This window comes from Lepidochelys olivacea, assembly GCF_965140295.1.
Source record: "Lepidochelys olivacea isolate rLepOli2 genome assembly, chromosome: 11".
Taxonomy (NCBI): domain Eukaryota; kingdom Metazoa; phylum Chordata; order Testudines; family Cheloniidae; genus Lepidochelys; species Lepidochelys olivacea.
Genome location: NC_140421.1, coordinates 23,022,000 through 23,042,919, shown reverse-complemented (window position 1 = coordinate 23,042,919; position 20,920 = coordinate 23,022,000). Strand labels below are relative to the sequence as shown.

General features: G+C 41.6%; 1 protein-coding gene across 1 annotated transcript in view; it reads right to left on the bottom strand.

Annotated features, from left to right (window-relative positions):
• The window catches only part of ARHGAP15 (Rho GTPase activating protein 15), a 467,991-nt gene extending 451,117 nt beyond the window's left edge, over positions 1 to 16,874 (bottom strand). Inside the window, exon 1 of the mRNA XM_084643055.1 lies at positions 16,817 to 16,874. The gene's annotated coding sequence lies outside the window, so the exon portion shown is untranslated. The remainder of the gene's footprint in view (positions 1 to 16,816) is intronic.
• Between the last annotated feature and the right edge of the window lie 4,046 nt (positions 16,875 to 20,920).

Below are 20,920 nucleotides of genomic sequence, written 5' to 3'. Positions count from 1 at the left end.
AGCAGATAGCCCGCAAAGAGGGGGGCAGAGAGGATGCCTGGCTGTGTGGCCTGGTGTGAAACCTCTGCTGAAATTAGGTGCATACATCAGACCATCCCTTTCCTCACCAAAAAAAAAAAAAAAAAAAAGAGTTGTCTCCCTATCTCAAGAGCACTTTCCCAGGATGTGCGAGAACCAGGTTCAAAGCACAGCAGCCCAAACCCCACAGCAGAATACTACTGAATATGTAAAGGGGCTGCAGCAACGGACAAAGGACACTTTCTGTACCTTCACGCAACAGGCATGACACCTGGCAGAGGCTGGATTTCCCCAACCCTAACTTCTGAACATGCACTCAGGGATTGCAGGAGGTAAATTCTTCCTTTGGCACTCTGGGTGAAAAATGAACACAGGTAATTGCATGTGCAAAGTTGTGCACATTTACAAGCATCAGAGAGGCATGTTGCTGAGCTCATCCAGAAACAGAGGGTCTCAGAGACTCAGGAGTTGGTTGGTCCAGGCAAAACAATTATAGACGGACCCTCTGGAACACAGAAGCTGTACTGACAAATCCAGTTTTTGTCCTCAGTCCTGCCTGCTGTCCCACAAAGTCAGACCACAGTGCCCCATAAAGAGCCCCACTATTCAACCAAACACAAACACTTTTAACCAAACTAAAAATTGTCCAAAAATGGTGTTTCAATTGAATCACAGTGTCTCACACAAAGCCCTTTGATTTCTTTGAAATCCTCTATTTGATGAAAATTCAAAATGATGCATTTGGTATAATTTTTCATTTCCTTGTGGTTGGAAAACTCCCACTTTCATTCTTTTAATCTCCAGCAATGGGGAAAAGGATGGAGGGAAGTGAGAGAAAGTGGGTTTTTCCCCACTGAAATAAAACAAACATTTTAATGCTCTTTAATTAATTTAATTTTAATTTTAAACATTTAATTTTTTCATGAAAGTTATTTTTTTGACCAGCTCTACCCATTACCATCCTTAACTTTTTGGTTTAACTGTAATTATGTATCAGGAACACAGCCACTGGGGCTCTGCTAAGGCACAAGAGTCTACCTGAGTTAATCCATTTATGCATTTTTCTACAGAGCAGTACACAATACCACAATGTTTGCTTAGTTATATGGTGCTGTGCAGGTACTTTTAATTTGTAAGAGTTTTCATACATTACGTATAAGTACTTGCATTGATTCCATAAAGTCAGGCCACTGCCTTACCACAAAGCAGAAAGATGATTCTGAGGGGAAGATAGCATCATTTCTAAACTCTGGTTTGCATGCATTTTATTTGGTCATATGACAACACAATATACAGCGCAGACATAAATTCATCACCGTCTCAGAGCAAGAATGTGCAGCGTGTTGTAAGTCATTTTTCCCCATGGGAAAAAAATGGTGGCTGTGGTAACTCAAGGAACATTGCCATTTGTGTTTATTTTTCATGACAAGATGTCAATTATCTTGCACTCTAATTGTAGGTGTCAGTTACCAAAATAACCTTTTAATTTTAGTTTCCTTCCAAGTCACTTTTCTCTTCTTTCCTCCTTGTGATTTTTGCACCTCTATTAAGTCTAATTTCCCCAGACTACTTCCGTAAATAGAAAGGATAATGAATAATGGCCATGGAAATGCCAAACATAAGAAAATGGAGACATTGCAAGGGGGAAAAAAATGGACCTTGTCACAGTTTTCACAGGTTCAGATCTTCATCTGCTACTCTGTCTCCAGGGTGAATGGGATATTGTACATCAACAGGTAATATTACCCTTACCAAGTATGACAGAACTAAAAAGGCCAAACACTCCTTTCATTATCCCACATTCGCCATTAAACCAACCAGTAAAAAGCCAAGGCCTGTGACTGAGGCAAAAAACAAACTATAAAAGCTGAAGGTGCTATCTGCACAGGAAATGAGAATTACAAAATCATGCCAGCCCTAGTCAACTCCACAGGAAAAGCAAAACAAAACAACACATACTTCAATGGCTCAGAGTTATCTATTCTAGAAAAAGGAGAGGGACGTTAATTCATAGACCCGGGTCTGAAATTTTTTGCTAGTTATTTTCAGTTTTGTGCTCTCAGTGTACAAGATTACTGTTCACATTATTTGTATTAAAGTAGGACTCAAAGCATGCTGGATGCTGAGCAAACACATAGGATGACACTCTCTGCACCATGGAGCTTACAATGAGTGGATAAGACAGACAAACCAAATACAAATGAAATGACTGAAGGGATAGGAACCACACATCCAGTTACTTTTTTCACTGTCCTGAGTACCTCTCACCTGCCCTCCCCTCCTTCTTTCACTTTGGCTAGGCTTCCCTATCAGCCTGTTCTACCACTACTATGACCTCCTTCTGCAGCAGAGATTCAGCTAGAGAGCTTAGGAGATGGACAGAAACAGCAAGTCATGGGGAGACAATATTAATGGCATCTGATTAATGGTTTTTGAAGGTCAGAGGCTTGCTGGGGAACAGGGCTCACATGGCCTCTCCTGTTCCCTGTAGTCGCTTGCGCCATCCCCCAAAAACCAAGGAGTGGAGCACAACTCTGGTAGATATTTTTCCTCCTGGAAGGTGACAGCTCACGTAGCAACATGTTATGAGAGAGCAGATGGCATTGGTGGCCCAATTACAGAGACGATGTGTAACTGTTGATAGTGGGGGAGCATATATTTTGAGCCCACTGTCCGCAAAAGAAATAAAAATATAAACCCTGACAAAAAACTTGGGGGGGCACATGATCACGCATGCCTCCCTCACTCCATGCATCGCCTCTGCCCGATTACCCCGTAACAGCAATTATTTCTATCTTGAAGTCACTGTGGAAATACATGGATACACTCTCTCCAAGATTTAGAGCAAGACAAATATATTTGAACCACACCAATTTCAGAGGCAATGTAAAAATATTATTGTCCCAATTCTCAGCTGTCTTGGGGACGTTGTGTGCCATGCTGGTGGCCAAAACAGTCCTTACACCAACATATCTTATACAACACAACTTCGATATTTTGGGCAGAAAATGCCGATTTGTTTAAACCAAAGCTTTTCACAGAAACATATCTGTTTTGTTTCTCAGGTCCAAGTTGGAATTTCTGAGCAAAACCAGAGAAAGAAAGCATATACCTCTCCCCTTCACCCCCCCAAACAGCCAGTAGCCCAGGGGTCATAGCAGCCATTTGGGATGTAGGAAACCAGGTCTTTGCTCTGTCTGATTCAGAACAGGGCCTTGACCCCATCCCAGGTGAGTGTCCTAACATCAGAAGCTTAACTTTAAAAAAAAAAAATTCTGAAAGGTCTGATTTTTATTACAATGTGGAAGGGAAATAGGTTTTAAAACCTCAAACTTTTTTGCTAAATGTAATTCTTGTTTTCCTAGTGCAGAGGGAAAGGAATGCCATTGTGGCCTGGATCATCTGCAGCCACTTTAATTTAGAGCAGCATTCAAGCCCTCTCCTGAGTCATGCTGAGCGCATCTCAGCCACAACAGATCAGGAACTATGATCAAGAACTATTCTACACAGTGCTTCTGGGTGAGATTCTCATCCTTGTTCCTACCCCATATGACACAGAAAAGGTCCAGAATGGTGTAAAGGCCCCCTATCCACCCAAGGGAGGATTTTTCTAGCATAGGCTTAGTGGAAGACAGCCATAACTCTCTCTTCTGGGGACTCCCTCACAAGCTCAGGGGTAAGGAGAGGCTATGGGTGGGGGAAGCAAATGTTGCTATGTTACAAGGCAGCCCTGAAGAGACTCTGGGCAGCACTGCAGTCCATAGGCAGCTTGCCATAACTTAGGCTTTCTCTACACTACCCAGCTTTTAATAACACAGTTAGAATCATAGAATATCAGGGTTGGAAGGGACCTTAGGAGGTCATCTAGTCCAACCCCCTGCTCAAAGTAGGACCAATCCCCAATTTTTACCCCAGATCCCAAATGGCCCCCTCAAGGATTGAACTCACAACCCTAGGTTTAGCAGGCCAATGCTCAAACCACTGAGCTATCCCTCCACCAAAACTAAATTCACCCTGCCTAGGTGCCCTCAACACGTGGAGCTTCCCCATGTGCCAGCACTTGGAGACTATACAAACAAGGAAATCTGTGTTAGGGGAAAGGGGCCACACAGCAACAGAAGATATATGCAAATACAGAGGCAAGGATAGCCTGCTTCTCCCAGTGTCTTTGGCAGCAGTCAGGCTAACTCCCTTCCCGCCCCTCTGCTGGTTGTGCCGCTACAGCTGTGCCTCTAAAAGGCACACAGCGTAGCTGCTGTTTGTCGGCAGGAGAGAGCTCCTGCTGACAAAGTGCTGTTCAGACTGGTGCTTTTTGTTGGTAAAACTTCTCTTGTTCAGGGTGTGTGTTTTTAACACCCCTGAAAGACAAAAGTTTTGCCAATAAAAAGTACCTGCACTCCAGATAGACCTGGGGTAAAATTACCTAAGTGACTAAGAGCCTAAGATCTAATAATTTGCAATGGAAAAAGTTGCCTAGGCCCTTTTGAAAATTTTAGCCATAGTATCTTCTGGCTCCTCCTGGTATACGCCAAGTTATGGATTACCATATCTTCTTTGCCAAGCAGTTTTCTTCCAATATTGTGAACAAAGAAAATCATCAGCAATCCTCCTCACAGGACTGTCTTCTTTACTGTTCACTTGAAGGACTCTGTCTTCTTCCATTCCTTTTAAAGTTAGGCTGACCAACAGGCAATAACACATTCCACCAAATACCAAAGAAAAACAAACCGGCATAAAAACTCCTTAACATTAAAACCAAACCGTAGTATCATCAGAAAACAGCAGCCACTCTAGCACCTTGTTTATGCAAATCAGCAGTCAAGTTTGTTCAGCATTTTATAGTCTGCTACAGGTGGAGACAAATTCATTAAAGCGTTCAGAAACGAGTCTTATATCTCTTACAAAGACACAGATAAATATAGTTCTTGCCCGAAGGAGTTTACGATCTAAGAGATGATAATGAGCTGACAGGATACACTGGGAAAACTAGAGAAAGTAATAATCTAAAGTTTGTTTTGTTTTTCCCTTTTTTATTGTAAACTCACAATTTGTTCCAACAATTAATGACCCCCACTGTTGAAATATATGCCTTCTTTCCAGTTTTAATTGGTCTTTCTTCAGCTTCCAACAACTGGATCTCTTTATGTCTTTTTATGTCAGATTCAAGAGCCATCTATAACACACCTTTTTTTCCATATAGGTATTTGTAGATCATGATCAAGTGACCTCATGACTTTCTCTTGGATAAACTATATAGATTGAGCTTCTTTAGTCTCTCATTATCTTTTCCAGACCTTGAAACATAATTGTAGTTCTGAACTCTTTCCAATTTGCCAACATCCTTTTTGAAGTTTTGACACCACAACCAGACAGAGTATTCCAGTAATGGTCTCCCTGTTGGTATATTCAGATGTAATATCACTTCCTGACTCCTCTTGATATTCTCCCCTGCTTATACAAGAATCACTTTCTCCTTCTTTGTTACAGCATCACACTGGAGATTCATATTCAACCAGTAGCCCTTTTCTGTGCCAGTGCATTCTAGAATATGGTCTCCCATCTCGAGTGACTGACATTTAGCCATATTAAAATGTAACTATATTAAAATATGTGTTGTTCAAATGAGCCCAGCCTGCCAAGCAATACAGCTGGATCTGTATTATTGATCTGTTCCCATAGTTATTTACTACTCTATCAATGTGAATCATCTGCAACTTTTAAAAGCAATAATTTTATATTTTCTTCCAGATTATTGTTAAAGATATTGAACAGCATTGGGCCAAGAACAAATCCCTGTAGAATATGGTAGGGGCCATGTTTTAGAATATATTTGCACAGTTCCTAGCACAATGAGGCCCCAATCCTGAATGGTGGCCCATAGTCACTACTGTAATACAAATAATAATATGTTTTCATACCACACTCTCCTTAAGCAGCCTTAAGATCCCAAACTACCAAATCCTGTATTCTGTGAGGTTCTGAACTGTTCCATTATATAGGAAGGCTATTTTCAACTTCTTTCATTCTCTCTCTCTTGCAGTTTTAAAACTTTATATATTTTTTCCGGATAAAGACTAGTTTGACCAAGGCAAGTAAATATACACATTTTCAATCATGATAAACAAGTACAAGAAAAATCCTTAATGGTTCACACTTGGAATAAGAACATTGTAGTTCTTATGGGATTCTGGTGCCATTTAACAGTTTGCTTATAATCTGTTCAAAATACATTATGACTACAGGAGTCAAGTACCCTTTTCTTGATTCTGATCTCACCACAGAATCCACCTAAGTCAATGGAGTTACAATAGCAGACAACTGGGGTGAAATTAGATCAGACTCAAGCACTAACTCACCACATTTCTTGAGAGAAAAAACAAACTGACCATTCCTCCACAAAGCTACGAAGACAAAGATGGCAATGTCATGTGTGTATATATATCATAGTCAAACTATGTGTCTGTTATAGTATTTTGGGTAAGATTTGGATCTGCTTTTTTGCTTCTTTTCTACTTCGAACTCTACCATCTACAATTCTATGTATTTGTACTAAAGTTTAAGAAAAGCACAATATTTCATCCTGCATACTTGAGCACCAATCTGGAATATAGCTTACATCCACACTTTTTCTATGGTTCCACAGAGTAGGTGCCAACATACTCTTATGTTTTAAAATGTACACAGTAATATAGCTTGCAAACTGTTATTCTTCAATTCAGTGATTTCCTGTGTGGTAACAATAGTATTAAAAATACGTTAGGTGTGGTTTGTTGCCCGAAATAGTTTGGTTGTAGCTTGTTATTCAGATATTTGTTTTAGTGGCTCATTTACAGTATCTGAAGTGGCCAAAAAATTAAGACAAAAGAACAATAAACCAAATGACTGCTTTGTTGTTGTCCTCCTTTGTGTTACATTTAGACAAAGCTAGGTAGGTGGCATGTGCGTACCTTTTTTTACTCTTATTACATGTTTTGATAAAAATATGAAAATTCAGTAAAAGAGCTGTGTATTTCAAAAGCTGTAGTTCAGTTTGTCTCCGGATTTGGAGAAAGGAGATGTGATGGAAGAGAAATAGAGTGGGTACACTGTGGACAGGGTGAGAGACGTGAACAGTAGTCTGATAGTAGCATGTTGGTGATAGCTGCCCTTGCTAGGTGTAAATAGAGGACTGAGGCCCAGATCCTGTCCTACATTAGGGCAGCTTTGTGCTACTCTGGAATCTTGCCTGTATTATGACTGCAGTCCCAGCTACAAAACCTTAAAACCTGCCCCCCAGCCACGTATGGGTGCATAGGCCCCTAAAAGAAGCAAGCCACAGAGTTTATGTCTACACTGCAGTTGGAGTCATGGACTCCAGCTAGCTGGAGTCATGCTAAATCGGCTCCAGCTAGCATGCTAAGAATAGCAGTGTGGACATTACGGCAAGGGCAGCATCTTGGACTAATCTCTCCAGTCTAAGCCCTTGTGACCCCTGGGTTCAAGCTCACATGGCTAGCTCGAGCTGCCACCCATGCCAGAATGTCCACACTGCTACTGTTAACATGCTAGCTTGAGCAGAGAGAGCACTACTCTGTGTAACCTGGCTGGAAGGCATGTTCCCAGCTGCACTGTAGACATACTCAGAGAGACAGACTCATTAGGAAGGGTCTCTGCTGTGCTCTATGATGCTTCTTCCACGATAGCATGGGAAACGTTTGAGGGACCAGGCAAGTAGTGGTAGACTCTGTGATGAGCAAATAGTTCAATAATTAATCAGATCTAATGCTCAGCCCTACAAACATACTTTTATTGACTTCAGGCTCTTTTTCTGGCATTCTGTGACCTGGCAAGTGAAGATTCCATTTCCCTCCCCACCAGTCCCTGTGGGACTGCATAACACTTGGTTAGTGGGGAGAGGATTAGTGTATAGCACAAAGGGAACATTAGAGAGTATGGGGTCAGAGAGAATTTTAATGTCTATAAGTGACTACTGCATAAATCAGTTCACACACGTCACTTGGTTCTGAGTTACATCATATGAGGGTTATTTTAAAGCATCAGGGGTTTTACAATTTTTCTAATGTCCAAAATCACGGTATGTGACAAAAATCACTGAGGCTTTACCCCCCCCACCCCCCGCCTCCGCCATTTACTGAAAATGGGATGTGTGGTCTTAATATTTCAGTTTTTTAAATAGAACCCAAAGCTCAAAGTGTACTATATGGGTTACATTACTTTTGTGGCTTACTTAAGTTACAAAAACATAACAGGCAATAGAAAGAATCCACGTGAATATGAACTATTGCAAAAAAAGAACCCTCCCCATGCAAACTGCTACTTACAGTACTTCCTGTTTGCAACATATTTAATGTCTTACCTTAATCTATTTGACTCATAACCAAGCTGATTTCCATTATTAGGCTGCGTAAACTACATAAAATATACTCCAGATATGTTGAATATTGACTCTATTTCAGTGCCAAAAACAGCTGGAAAAATATCAGCTGATGTTCAACAAACTAGAAATTGTTTGCCCATTATGCTGTTGACAGTAACAATTGCTGTCAGCAGCAGAGCTAGGATCACATTGATCCAATTAGTTTAATGCTAGACCGGATACAGCTAGAGAAATGCTGATCGATGTGTTCCTATCACTGCTCAGCTTGGGCAATAGTGTTTGAGCTACTACAGGCCAGCTATACTCCCAACTGTGTGTAGCAAAGGGAAAGAAAAACCCTCTGTCAATACAGAAATAAAATTATGAAATTCTAACCAGTGTATACAAGACTGAGTAGATCTAAATGCAAAAGTTTCACTCTACTCATGCATATGATGCTTCTTAATGTTGTTTCCAGAATACTGCAAAATGAGAATTTTTCATTTTGTATAAGAAACATTTTTCACTAGGAAGTTGGATGTCATAAAAATCCTGAATTTTCACCAGTTTTTAAACCCATATTGAACTGTACCTTTTTTGAGATTCTAAATTGTTTAAAAAAGTGTTGTTTCCTTCATGCTACCAGACCAGATCAGAGCCGATGAAATACCATGAGAAAGGTTGTTTTTGCAACAGTTTCAGTGGCAACAAGAAGTAGAAGTGCTAGAAATCTCACAGAAAACCTGTTTGAGATATTTCCAGCACCATTTTGCAAAACGTATCTGGGCAAGATTCAGATAAGCGCCCAAACTATAGATACTTACCTGAAGCAGGCACCTGATGATGAAAAGTTTGGCACAATTCTACATCCAGCACCAAAGAACTTCAAATGAGTGAAGCAGTAAGTATTCCAGTGACTCAAGAAGACCTTCCTGTGTTGTACAAGTTCTGACTTCACAACTGTGCTAACACAAATTTCACTTTCATTTTGACTATAGCTGTGCCTTCACTAGAAAAAAGGGTGTGCTTTTAACCCATGTTAAACTAAGCTCTATTAAAATCCAAGTGAATACAAGGCAACAGTAGATTTAACCTGTTAACTGGGTGAGGAAAATCCAAAGGGGGGAGCCTCAACCAGTTTACACAGGTTAAAATCATAACTGTAACTGCCCTATCTTCAAAGCAGGTTAGTTAATACAGATTAAAAACTCATTTTTTTCCTAGTGAAGACAAGGCCTGTACAATTGGTGGCTCCAAGTTTATTGCATGGGAAAGGCAAAAGAACAAACTTTCCCAAGTATTTAAAAACATGATAAAAATGTTTAAAATGGTTATGCAACCAAAGGCTTTTTCTTTCTGATGCTATGACAAGTTGCAGTTGGTGTCCAGAATAAATGATAGGGATTTGGCCAGCTAGATACACCCCAAATATCCCCCCTGTGCACACACAAAATTATTATTGATATCTCAAATAAAATCTACCAATCAACTAACCCACCTGGAATTCTTCCTATCTCACATTGTCTACAGTAGCTCCTAATTTATAACTCCTAGAACAGCTCTCCTACTCCTCCTGAAAATGAGCAGGGTCCCTGCCTTCCACTTCCCACCTGAAAAAACAACAGGAATCTAATTGATGTATTTCCTACATTCCTCGCTCCTTGCCTGGTCACAGGCTTCTCCTGCTTTCCTTTTTTCCAGTTACAGTCCTCTGCCTACTGTTTTCTTGAAATCACAAGCTGGCCAGCTCCTCAATCCCACTTCAGGTTTTCCCCATTGGGCCTCTGGTGCAGTTCCTGAAGTGAGGGCAGTACTCTGCAATAGGGCTGCAACTTTTCACTCTTTGGGGCAAACTTTTTTCATCCCCACCAGCAACTGTAAATTCAGCCTTAGTGGCTAGAAGCCAGCAAGCCCCTCTGGTCTCTCCCTGTCTCTTCTGCACTCCGTGGACCTGCCATAGTGAAGGATCTGGGCACTGCCAGCCATCCCAGATTGCATTCTAATGATACACTGAATGGACTACAAGCTGGCTGCTCTTTCTTCCTTCACAGCACTCTTCTCCCCTACCCCTTGAACTTCTCTCCATTATGCTGCTGGAGAGAAGGTCGGAAGAGAAAGGCATCTGCCCCAAAGGGGATTTGTTCAAGGGAGGTGATTTAATTGGTGAGGTTTAGTCTCTTGTGCCTCAATTTACTTGACATCACTGGCTATTACTAAAGCACCTGGTTGTCAATAAGGGAGAAACACCTATGGTACCTTAAGTTATTTTTAAAGGAGGTATATGTTTAAAATATTAAATATTCTTTAATCATGTGCATGCTTAGCACAAAGTGAAGAACCCAAGAAATAATAATATCTCATTCTTATATAGTGCTTTCCATCAGAAGATCTCACAGCACTCCAGTCTCTCAAGTCCCACGTTAGTGTCCTAATCACTGGACCATAATGCATACCCAGTCCTACTTTACTGTGACAGACATATCCAAAGACACCATATTTGTCAAGAACAATAAAACAACTTCCCGTTTGTACGTAACAGCATATCACTGAGTATCTACACCACAACACATAATATAGCTAGTGTAAGAAACCTTTTCATTTTTTTAATCACTTTGTATATATATATTATTTTCACTTTGATTAATGTATTATTTTGAGTTCCACATCTTAAGCTACATTTACATTACAGCCAGGATTGACACTCTGAGATCCATCCATCGGTCTAGTGAAGACCCACCAAATCAACAGCAGATTGCGCTCCAGTCAACCCCCACAATCTACCCCCAGCGAGAAGAGCAAGGTAAGTTGATGGGAGAGTTTCTCCTGTCGATCCCCTGTGGTGTAGGCCCCGCAGTAACTCGACCTATGGCATGTCGACTCCAGATACATTATTCACGTAACTGGAGTTGCATAGCATAGGTCGATTTACCGCGGTAGTGTGGACATAGTTAGTGAAGTGCCACCTCCTCATCCTGCTGGCTTTCAAGAAATGACCATGTTACAAAGATCCAAAAGTACAATAATGAAAAAGGATGATAAAAATCAGGGAGAAAGTCATCCACTCTTATTGACTTCTATCTCTACAGGACCTTCTGGTTCTTCAACAAGCATCCCTGCATGCTACTCAAACCAGTATCACTGGAGCACTAGAGAATCTCAGAGAACAGCCACAGAGGAAAAGCAAGAATCAACTGACGGAGGGGGCCAGTTTCTTTAGCCAATTATTTAGGCTAGAAACCCTCCTGACCCTCTCCACATATTACTTTATTGAGGCCAACGGACTACCACAAGGAAGGGGGTGCTATGTACTAATAGTTGTACTGTTCCCAAATCCTTTGGGCTGGCTCTGAACAGCCATAGGGTCAGTGCTGCCTGACATTGTAAGAAGAGCAGTCATAGGAGTTTTGAACAACTAGTCTATTGTCACTTCCTCCTCTTTTTCTTTCAAAATAACTAAAATATAACATCGGCCAATGGTATGCTGACCTAATTCAAGCTCAAACAACCTCTCACCCAGATCTAAAAAACCAGGTGGCCCATGTGAGAGCTACTCACAGTCAAGAGGAGCCATAAGAATGGTGGGTTTGGCTCAAACACTAGGTCTACTATATGGAATGATTATTTTACTAGTCCCAGAGACAGAATAATGGTTTTGATTCAAGCACTGATTCTGTTGTTTGGGATTATTATTATTAGTGGCAAAAGTCGTGGACCGCTCTTTTCACTATAACTATGGGTTATAGTTCCCTCTCTGCTGCCCAGAGAGAGAGAGTTTAGCAGCATGCTGGCTAGCTGGCAAACAGCTATAGGTGCTAAGTGTCTGTGTGCAACATAATGACAAATTTGTGTGTGTGATATCTGATTCAGCAACGGAATGTACCATATGTCACAAACTTTACTTAGGGTGGGGTGGGAAAGGAAATTACAAGAACAAGAGCAAGCACAGTCTTAAAACACATTTTTTGGCTTGCTCTCTTTTCATTTGTCTGCCTTATATTTTTTTTTCTTCTTATGATATTGCAGTAGTGCTGAAAACAGATATGTTAGACCTGAGCCAGGCCCAACTCCAGGAACACTTTAAGGTCCATGGGACAGGGACAGTGTCAATTTACACATTGTTAAGTGTCTAGTTAGTACAATAAGATGCTGAGTTTGACATACCACAATAAAAATAAAATATTTTCAGGTATATTTAGGGTATCTGCAAGTAACACTCTAAGAAGCTCAGGTATTTAATACCCTTCCAGCTCAAATGGGAAACCATTCTGTTGGGAAAATGTATTACTTTACCACAATAAGTCAGTGTCTTAACCAACCATTCATCACTTTCTCTGGAATCTCTAATGACCTGAGCTTACTTAAGGTGTTGGGTTTTTTTAAAGTATTTTTAAAGGACCTATATGCTCCCTTAGTTAATATTTTGCCAAGTAATTTGTGAGCCTAAACAGTCTTAGAAGGTCAGTTAGATAATACCAACATCTGTTATGTAGCCCTTTAATTCTAACAACAACCCAGCTGAGTAAAGCCTGCTGTAAAGGTGGGAACACTGATACAGACAGGTTAAGGATCTAAGTTTTCCAAAGATACTAATTTGGGTTGCTGACCTGAGTCAGATGTTCCGGGCACTTGCAGACCCTACTGACTTTAATTGGAGCAGGAGATGCATTGACAATTTGGGCCTACATGACACTAAAACATACTTAAAAACCACATTATTAAAATTCATATAGACTAGCAAATGAGAGGGTCTAATATATAATGAGGGTTGGGGACAGAAATGGGAGATTAACAGTGTTCATTGTAAAATACACCTTTGGAAAAAAAATCATTGAGATCCTTGTCAAAATCAGGGAGAGATGGACCAAGATGGGCTTCAAGGTGTGTGTGGGAGGAGAGCAAGTTCCACACCCTAGTGCCCAATGCAGCAAAGGCACAATCACCTGTGGACCCAATACACAATAGTGGCCTCTCTAAAAGGTGGATATTTTGTGAATGTAGACATCTGTCAAACTGAGGGTCAGAGAGCTCCCCAGTATAGCCCGGGGCATTCAAAGGGCATTCAAAGCTGGAAGTGTCAACCTGCCCCTAACTTAAAGAAGTCAAGGCAGCTATAACACGTTCACAATTGCTCAGACAAAGAGCGTATGTGCTGCTGCATTCTAAACAAGCTGGAAGTAATGGAGACCCCTGCTGTGAGCCTCACTAAGAGGGTATTACTATAATTAGGCCTCATAGTCACAACAGCATCTGCTGCTGTTACAAGGTCATCACAGGATAAATAAGGGCACAGATTTGGGCAAATTATGCAACTAGAAAAATCACTTTTGTACTATGCTTGGGCAGTTGGCATACCACGGAAGAAGCATGGCCAGAAGTTATGCTGAGATTCTTAACCTGGCTCACTGCCTCTGAAGAAAAACCTTAAAGAAGACCAAAGCTTCTTCATATAGACAACTTCCACCAGTAACGAAACTGTAGGTTCTGATGCATCCAGGAAGTGATATCAGATAGTGGAGAGAATGAACTACTGAGACCAGGCCGAGAGATACACAACTGTACATTCTCAACTCAAAGAATAAGTCATGTAAGTTTGGGGAGAATACCCTGTACTTTTCATACAAAAGAAAGTCATTTAAGTGCAAACTGGAACACAGCCTTAACTAAGGAACCACAACCAGTGTCTCCATAATTACACCAGCATTCTAACAATACTCAAAATTGTCTTTTAAAATGATCACCCCAAAAGGCATTATATATATGCTGAGTAGACAGGAGAACTTAACAGGTGCCACATTTCAAATCTCTCATTGATAACACATATGTCCATTCTCACAGATTGTCTGCTCTCTTCTGTGCATGACTGGCAAGCATCAAGAGAAGGTTTCTGGAGGAGGGAATAGATCTCTGCAAGTTTAAGAACAGTTAGTAGCCTTCCCTGGCAAAGGCACAGTCATAACACTTGCTTATAGAAAGATGGGAAAAGATCAGAATTGCAGGTGGTCAGCCTCAAAGAACCCAGAGGACTTTGCTTTTGACCAGCCAACAGGAGATAGTCCATCAGTTGCCTGTAATTCCAATAGTCCAGAGGCCTTCCCCACCTCTGAATCAAACTCCAAAATCTATGCAGAGTGTAGCAAACACACCATTTGGAAGAACTAGTAAAGGGGTGAAGCATTGTGAATTTATCAGACTGCATACTGCCTGAAAGCTTGGCTGGGAGCTCTCTCTTTAGTATTCATGACTGGGGACAAGTAACAAATCTTGGCATCAGCTATAACTCTTCTCTACAACTGAGTAAAATAGTGTGGGTTAGATTGTGGCTGTAGTGCTAAGTAGGGGGCAACACATAATAATACTTACCCAGGAGAAGACCAGAGTCACAATTTGGCTCCTACTTCCTTTTTTGCTTCAGAGTGGAAAATATCTACACCAGCTCATTACCTGGTTACTTCTCTCCTCACACCTGCATTGGCCAGCACAGTGGGAAGAGAGTGGGGCACAGTTAAAAGGTACCTGTCAGTTCCCATTCACACATCCATTCTCCATTCACCTGTGTGCAAGAGGAGTAGTAGCCTCACAGAAGCTGTGTTAAGATACGCAGAAGATACCATCACAACCTAAACATTTGCCACACTTTAGAGATCACGGTATGGTAGTAGCTTCTAAGTATAGGAAGATAATGTGGATACTGTTTATACATGTGGGAGAGAATGATCTATCACATTTCAAATAAGCACCCATAGGTACCAGCATAGGGTTAGGGTATAATTGGGTAGATGGGGACCTCCATCTGGAAAACAGAGCACAGACCTTTCTTTTCTGGGAAAAAAAAAAAACATGTTTTTAAGTTGAATTACCCTTGGGAAAAGTGGGTTAAACTACAGGGGGAAGAAAGAAAAAAAGAAGTTGTGAATTCAAACAAATTTTGCAACTCTCCAAAAAAGTGAATTTCAAATGACCAACAGCACATTGCAACAGTAAACATTAAAAGTATCAAACAGACAAATACAGAGTCTTTTTATATAAACTATGTTCCTTGTATTTGCCTTCACTGCTTTAGTATACACAGAATGCTTTTGTCTCTGAGAAGTTCAGACACTTTGGGTTGTCATCACAGTAATAAAAAGCCTGTCCTCCATACACAATACAGTCAGTATGCAAATTGCAAAAGGGAACTTCAAACCATGTATGATTTCTCTCAGCTATGACCCAAATTTCCAGAAAATAACCAAGCTATTTTTTGTGATAAGGCACTCATTTACAAATGTGACTGAGTTTTGCATAATATGCAAAGTAACCAAAAATCAAACCTTTGTTATATTGTCCCACAAAATGAAATCTTAAAATGCTGACCATCATTAAAACATAACAGTGTGTCATGTGTACGTCTTGCTGATTAGTTATTTCTCTGAGTAAGATTAAGGGCCAGATTGTGAGATTTATACACAGCGCCATGTTAAGGGCAATTCAGAGCAATATGGTCCAAAGGGAAGCTCTGGGAGAGACTGTGGTTCAGGAAGTATAACCCCGCTCTGAGCAGATCAGAGTACAGAAAGAACATGTATAATGCATCATCCAATAGGTCATGTCTACATTAGCATCTTCCCGGAAGTATCCCACCATTGCATTTCCACTGAAACAGCTCCATTATTATGATAATAATAGGAACACTAGTGTAAATAGGGAACAGATGTTTTACCACCCTATTATGTAGACTTAAAAACACCTGTCTTCTATCTGCATTAGCACTCCCATTGTTGCTATCATAAATGCTGCTGCAATGGTGATAATTTAACAGTGGGAGATTTCCCAAAATACGCTAGTGCGGTCTTGTAATGGTGCAATGTTCTCCTCTCTCCCTTTCCAGCCAGGACAGGGGAGACAATAGTTATAGCCTTGCCTCTTTCTCACCCCCTTTGGGATGGTTTGCACATGAGGTGTTACAAGGAGAGAGTAGTCACTTGGCTCATTAGACTGCAGGGGCTGCAGTTGTCTCTCGTCCTTGCACTGCAGTACAAATAGTGTAACAGTACTCCTGGCGTTTATGGAGCTACATGACCCCATCATGTAATAAGCGCATTAGCTTCCACAGAGAGGAGAAGGCTTTTTTTACTCTCCCTCCTTCCTTTTCAGAACAGTTTAGCCCCAAACAATAAAGTTCCAAACTCTGCCCTAACTTCCACAGCTGTGTGAATGTAACTGAGGGCTGGTGTTGGCCCTTTAATGACTATATACTTTTGTGCACCCTTCACAGTTGCTTATACCATATGCTTATAGTACTAAAGTTAACAAATAATGCCAAGAGGAATAAAATAATCATTTAAATATTAAAATTTGTGTCTAAAATTGTCTCTGTGAAAGGATATATAAACATACCTCTTATCACACATCTTTAACAATAGGCTTCATGAATTACATTAAGGTTAATGTAAGGTTCCTTACCTACAGAATCATGGACGTCTTCTTCTTATCTCCAACTGCCATCAACTTGCGACTGTTTAACTATTTCTAAAAACGGAAACCATGTAGGTCACATGTCTAAAGGGTGCAATTGGTTTAATCTCCCTCAGCTTATAAAGACAGAAAGAAAGCAGGGTGGGGAGGGAGTAAAAAAACCACTTCCTGCAAAGCAGGAGCTAACCACCGTACCGATAAGTCACTTGCATCAACGTCTATAGAAGAAAACCTTGAGTCTTGGATAACAGGCAGCACAATAGGACAAAAACAGATTTTTTTTCCAGCTAAAATTACAATAAATGTAGAGAATAGCATTAATTTTTTGCAGATGGTAAATATGCTGTTTCAAAGGAAATGCTGGGAGGAATTGTGCTGCTAAGCCCTGAGACAACTTCCCTTTTCTTACCTTCTGTAAATGCTTTGAGTGCTAAAATAAAAAGCTTGCAACAAATCTACTTGTGCATTTTTTAAAGGGAGGTTTAGTAAACATGTTGCTTACCATTCAGTTACTTGGAGTTTGTAAAACAATAATTCCAACCACAGTAAGTACTCAGAAGGTTTACTAGAGAAGTTATATCTGTTTCAACTTCAGGCTGGTTAAACCCACACTGATAAACATTTCTGTTTCTTTAATATTCTGTTTTAACACATCCTCATGTGCCAGTTCTTAGAAAACCAAGCAAGCAGTCTGCTTCTCTGGATTACTTCCCATAGTTAGTCTCAACACTATTTCCTCATCCAGACAGGATGAACCTAAGGAACTGAAATTTGAACTATTTATATCTTATGAGCTCCACAAAAGCCCACTTCACTACCTTATACCTCTATAACTAGCTTCCACACTTTCCATTCCATCACAAGTGACTTTCCTCTGTTCAGAAGGGAAGGATGAGACTTCTTCCATTGTGCTATCAATGCTTATTTCCTGGCTGACTGGCTATAAAGGGTCATCAAAATCATTGCGAAGTCTGGCCCGTTTGGATAATGCAGGACAGCCTGCGAAACTCTCCATTGAGCTCTTGGTAGGATATTGTAAGCAGGGTCTGAATGAACTCTCCCCTGACAGCTAGCTGGGGAGGGGGAAGAGACTTTAGGTGCAAACTGTATTTACATGTTTCAGAGTAGCAGCCGTGTTAGTCTGTATCTGCAAAAAGAACAGGAGTACTTGTGGCACCTTCGAGACTAACAAATTTATTAAAGCATAAGTTTCCGTGGGCTACAGCCCACTTCATCAGACGTATAGAATGGAACATATAGTAAGAATATATAAGTTGGAAGTTGCCATACAAACTGTGAGAGGCTAATTATTTAAGATGAGCTACTATCAGCAGGAGAAAACAACTTTTGTAGTGATAAATCAAGATGGCTCATTTAGACAGTTGACAAGAAGGTTTGAGGATACTTAACTTTAGGGAAATAGATTTGATATGTGTAATGACCCAGCCACTCCCAGTCTCTATTCAAATCCAAGTTAATGGTATCTAGTTTGCATATTAATTCAAGCTCAGCAGTTTCTCACTGGAGTTTGTTTTTGAAGCTTTTCTGTTGCAAAATTGCCACCCTTAAATCTTTCACTGAGTGGCCAGAGAGGTAAAAGTGTTCTCCTACCGGCTTTTGAATGTTATGATTCCTGATGTCAGATTTGTGTCCATTTATTCTTTTGCATAGAGACTGTCCGGTTTGGCCAATGTACATGGCAGAGGGGCATTGTTGCACATGATCGCATATATCACGCCCTGATGGCGTGGCTAATGTGATTAGGTCCTATGATGGTGTCACTTGAATAAATATGTGGATAGAGTTGGCATCACGCTTTGTTGCAAGGATAGGTTCCTGGGTCAGTGTTTTTGTTGTATGGTGTGTGGTTGCTGGTGAGTATTTTCTTCAGGCCGGGGGGACTGTAAGCAAGGACTGGTCTGTCTCCAAAGATCTGTGAGAGTGAGGGATCATTTTTCAGGATAGGTTGTAAATCTTTGATGATGTGCTGGAGAGGTTTTAGTTGGGGGCTGAAGGTGACAGCTAGTGGCATTTTCTTATTTTCTTTGTTGGGCCTGTGCTGTAGTAGGTGACTTCTGGGTACTCTTCTGGCTCTGTCAATCTGTTTCTTCACTTCAGCAGGTGGGTATTGTAGTTTTTAGAATGCTTGAGAGAGATCTTGTAGGTGTTTGTCTCTGTCTGAGGGATTGGAGCAAATGCAGTTGTATCTTAGAGCTTGGCTGTAGACAATGGATCGTGTGGTGTGTCCTGGATGGAAGCTGGAGGCATGTAGGTAAGTATAGTGGTCAGTAGGTTTCCGGTACAGGGTGGTTATTAGCACAGTAGTGTCCAGGAAATGGACTGCTTGTGTGGATTGGTCTAGGCTGAGGTTGATGGCGGGATGGAAATTGTTGAAATCATGGTGGAATTCCTCAAGGATTCCATCATGAGTCCAGATAGGAGCTGTGTAGCTCCAAGTGATCAACTTTGGCTGGTGCTGGGTTATAAATCACTTTAGTACTGAATTCAGGGGCAGTGAAGTGATGTTATTAATGTTGTTGTCTTTATTGTACGGGGAGCAGAACTATGCTTAACCTATCCCAAATAACGAGGTCAACCTCATCTGAAAGGACTTCATAAAGTCAGGGGCTCGAATGCCAGACCCCTGTGAAAGTAAGAGGGGTGGCGACAGGTGTCTCAGCCAGGAGGTGTAGACTCTACCTAAAGATCCCTGGTCTGGTTTAACCTGTTCCTCCCTACTGTTCAAAGATAGAGCTAAATAGGGTCCATTAGGAGTCTTTTGTTTTGTTAAGTGCTTTACTAGGAGCTGAAATCACTTGTGATGGGACAACATTTCTACTCAGCCTGCTAAGAGCTGAAAATCACTAAGAACTGATAATCACTAAAAGACTGACCTGCAGAGGTCACAGCAGAGAGGCAGGTGGCAGTAGAAGGTGACTGACAGCGGGCGGGGCTGGCAGGGCGGCCAACCGGACCAAGTGCTCAGATGGCAGAGCAAGCCAGGTACCTTCTTCCCTGTGTGGGAGGTGAACTCACACAGATGCACCTCTGAACCCTAGGTCCTTAGTAACCAAGGACAACCCCTGTGAGTGGGGTATGGTGACGGAATCAGAGAGGGGCACAGTAAAGGACCTTTTGGTTGTAGAACTCAAGAACATGAGGCAGAAGGCACTGCCTCACACATACTGGGGTGGGTGTCCTGCTCACAGCATTATGTTTATGGATCCTGCTTGTGGCATTTTCCCGAATTAAAGTCAGGTGCCTTCCCTCCTTTCATTAAAAGTTTCTTTTCGACCCTCAGACTCTGTACTTGTGAATAGGGAGGTATTGCCTCCCAGAGGTGTCCAAGTATGGTGTGTAATTTCCCCAGGTTACGGGGTGGGGGCTTGAGCCAGTTCTGTGTTGTATTGTTGACAAGGAAGCCCTAGATCAGGAGTGGCCAACCTGAGCCTGAGAAGGAGCCAGAATTTACCAGCGTACATTGCCAAAGAGCCACAGTATTATGTCAGCAGCCCCCCAGCACCTCCCGTCTTAATCAGTGCCTACTCCCCCCACCCACCACAATCAACGCCTACTCCCCCCTCCCCCCACCCACTGCAATCAGCTGTTTCACATGCACAGGAGGCCATGAGGGGAGGGGGGAGGAGTGAGGGCATGGCAGGCTCAGGGGAAGGGGCAGGGGCCTTGGGGGACAGGGTGGAGTGGGGGCAGGGCTTGGGGTAGAGCAGGGGGTTGAACGGTGAGCACCTCCCAGCGCACTGGAAAGGAAACATCTATAGCTCCAGCCCCAGAATCAGTGCCTAGGTAAGGAGCCACATATTAACCTCTGAAGAGCCACATGCGGCTCTGGAGCCACAGGTTGACCACCCCCGCCCTAGATATTGAACCCGGCCCTGGTTGCTGTGGCTTCATCTGGCAGAAGAGTTACGATATTTTGATTTTTTTTTGTCTTCAGCCACTGATAGATTATCTCCCAGCTATCCTCCCAACACACATCACATGCTCACAGATCACCCAATGACTATGAGTAAAATTCTACTGCATCAGAAACAGGACCCATCTACAGGACCCACCCCCAACTCCCCAGAAGCA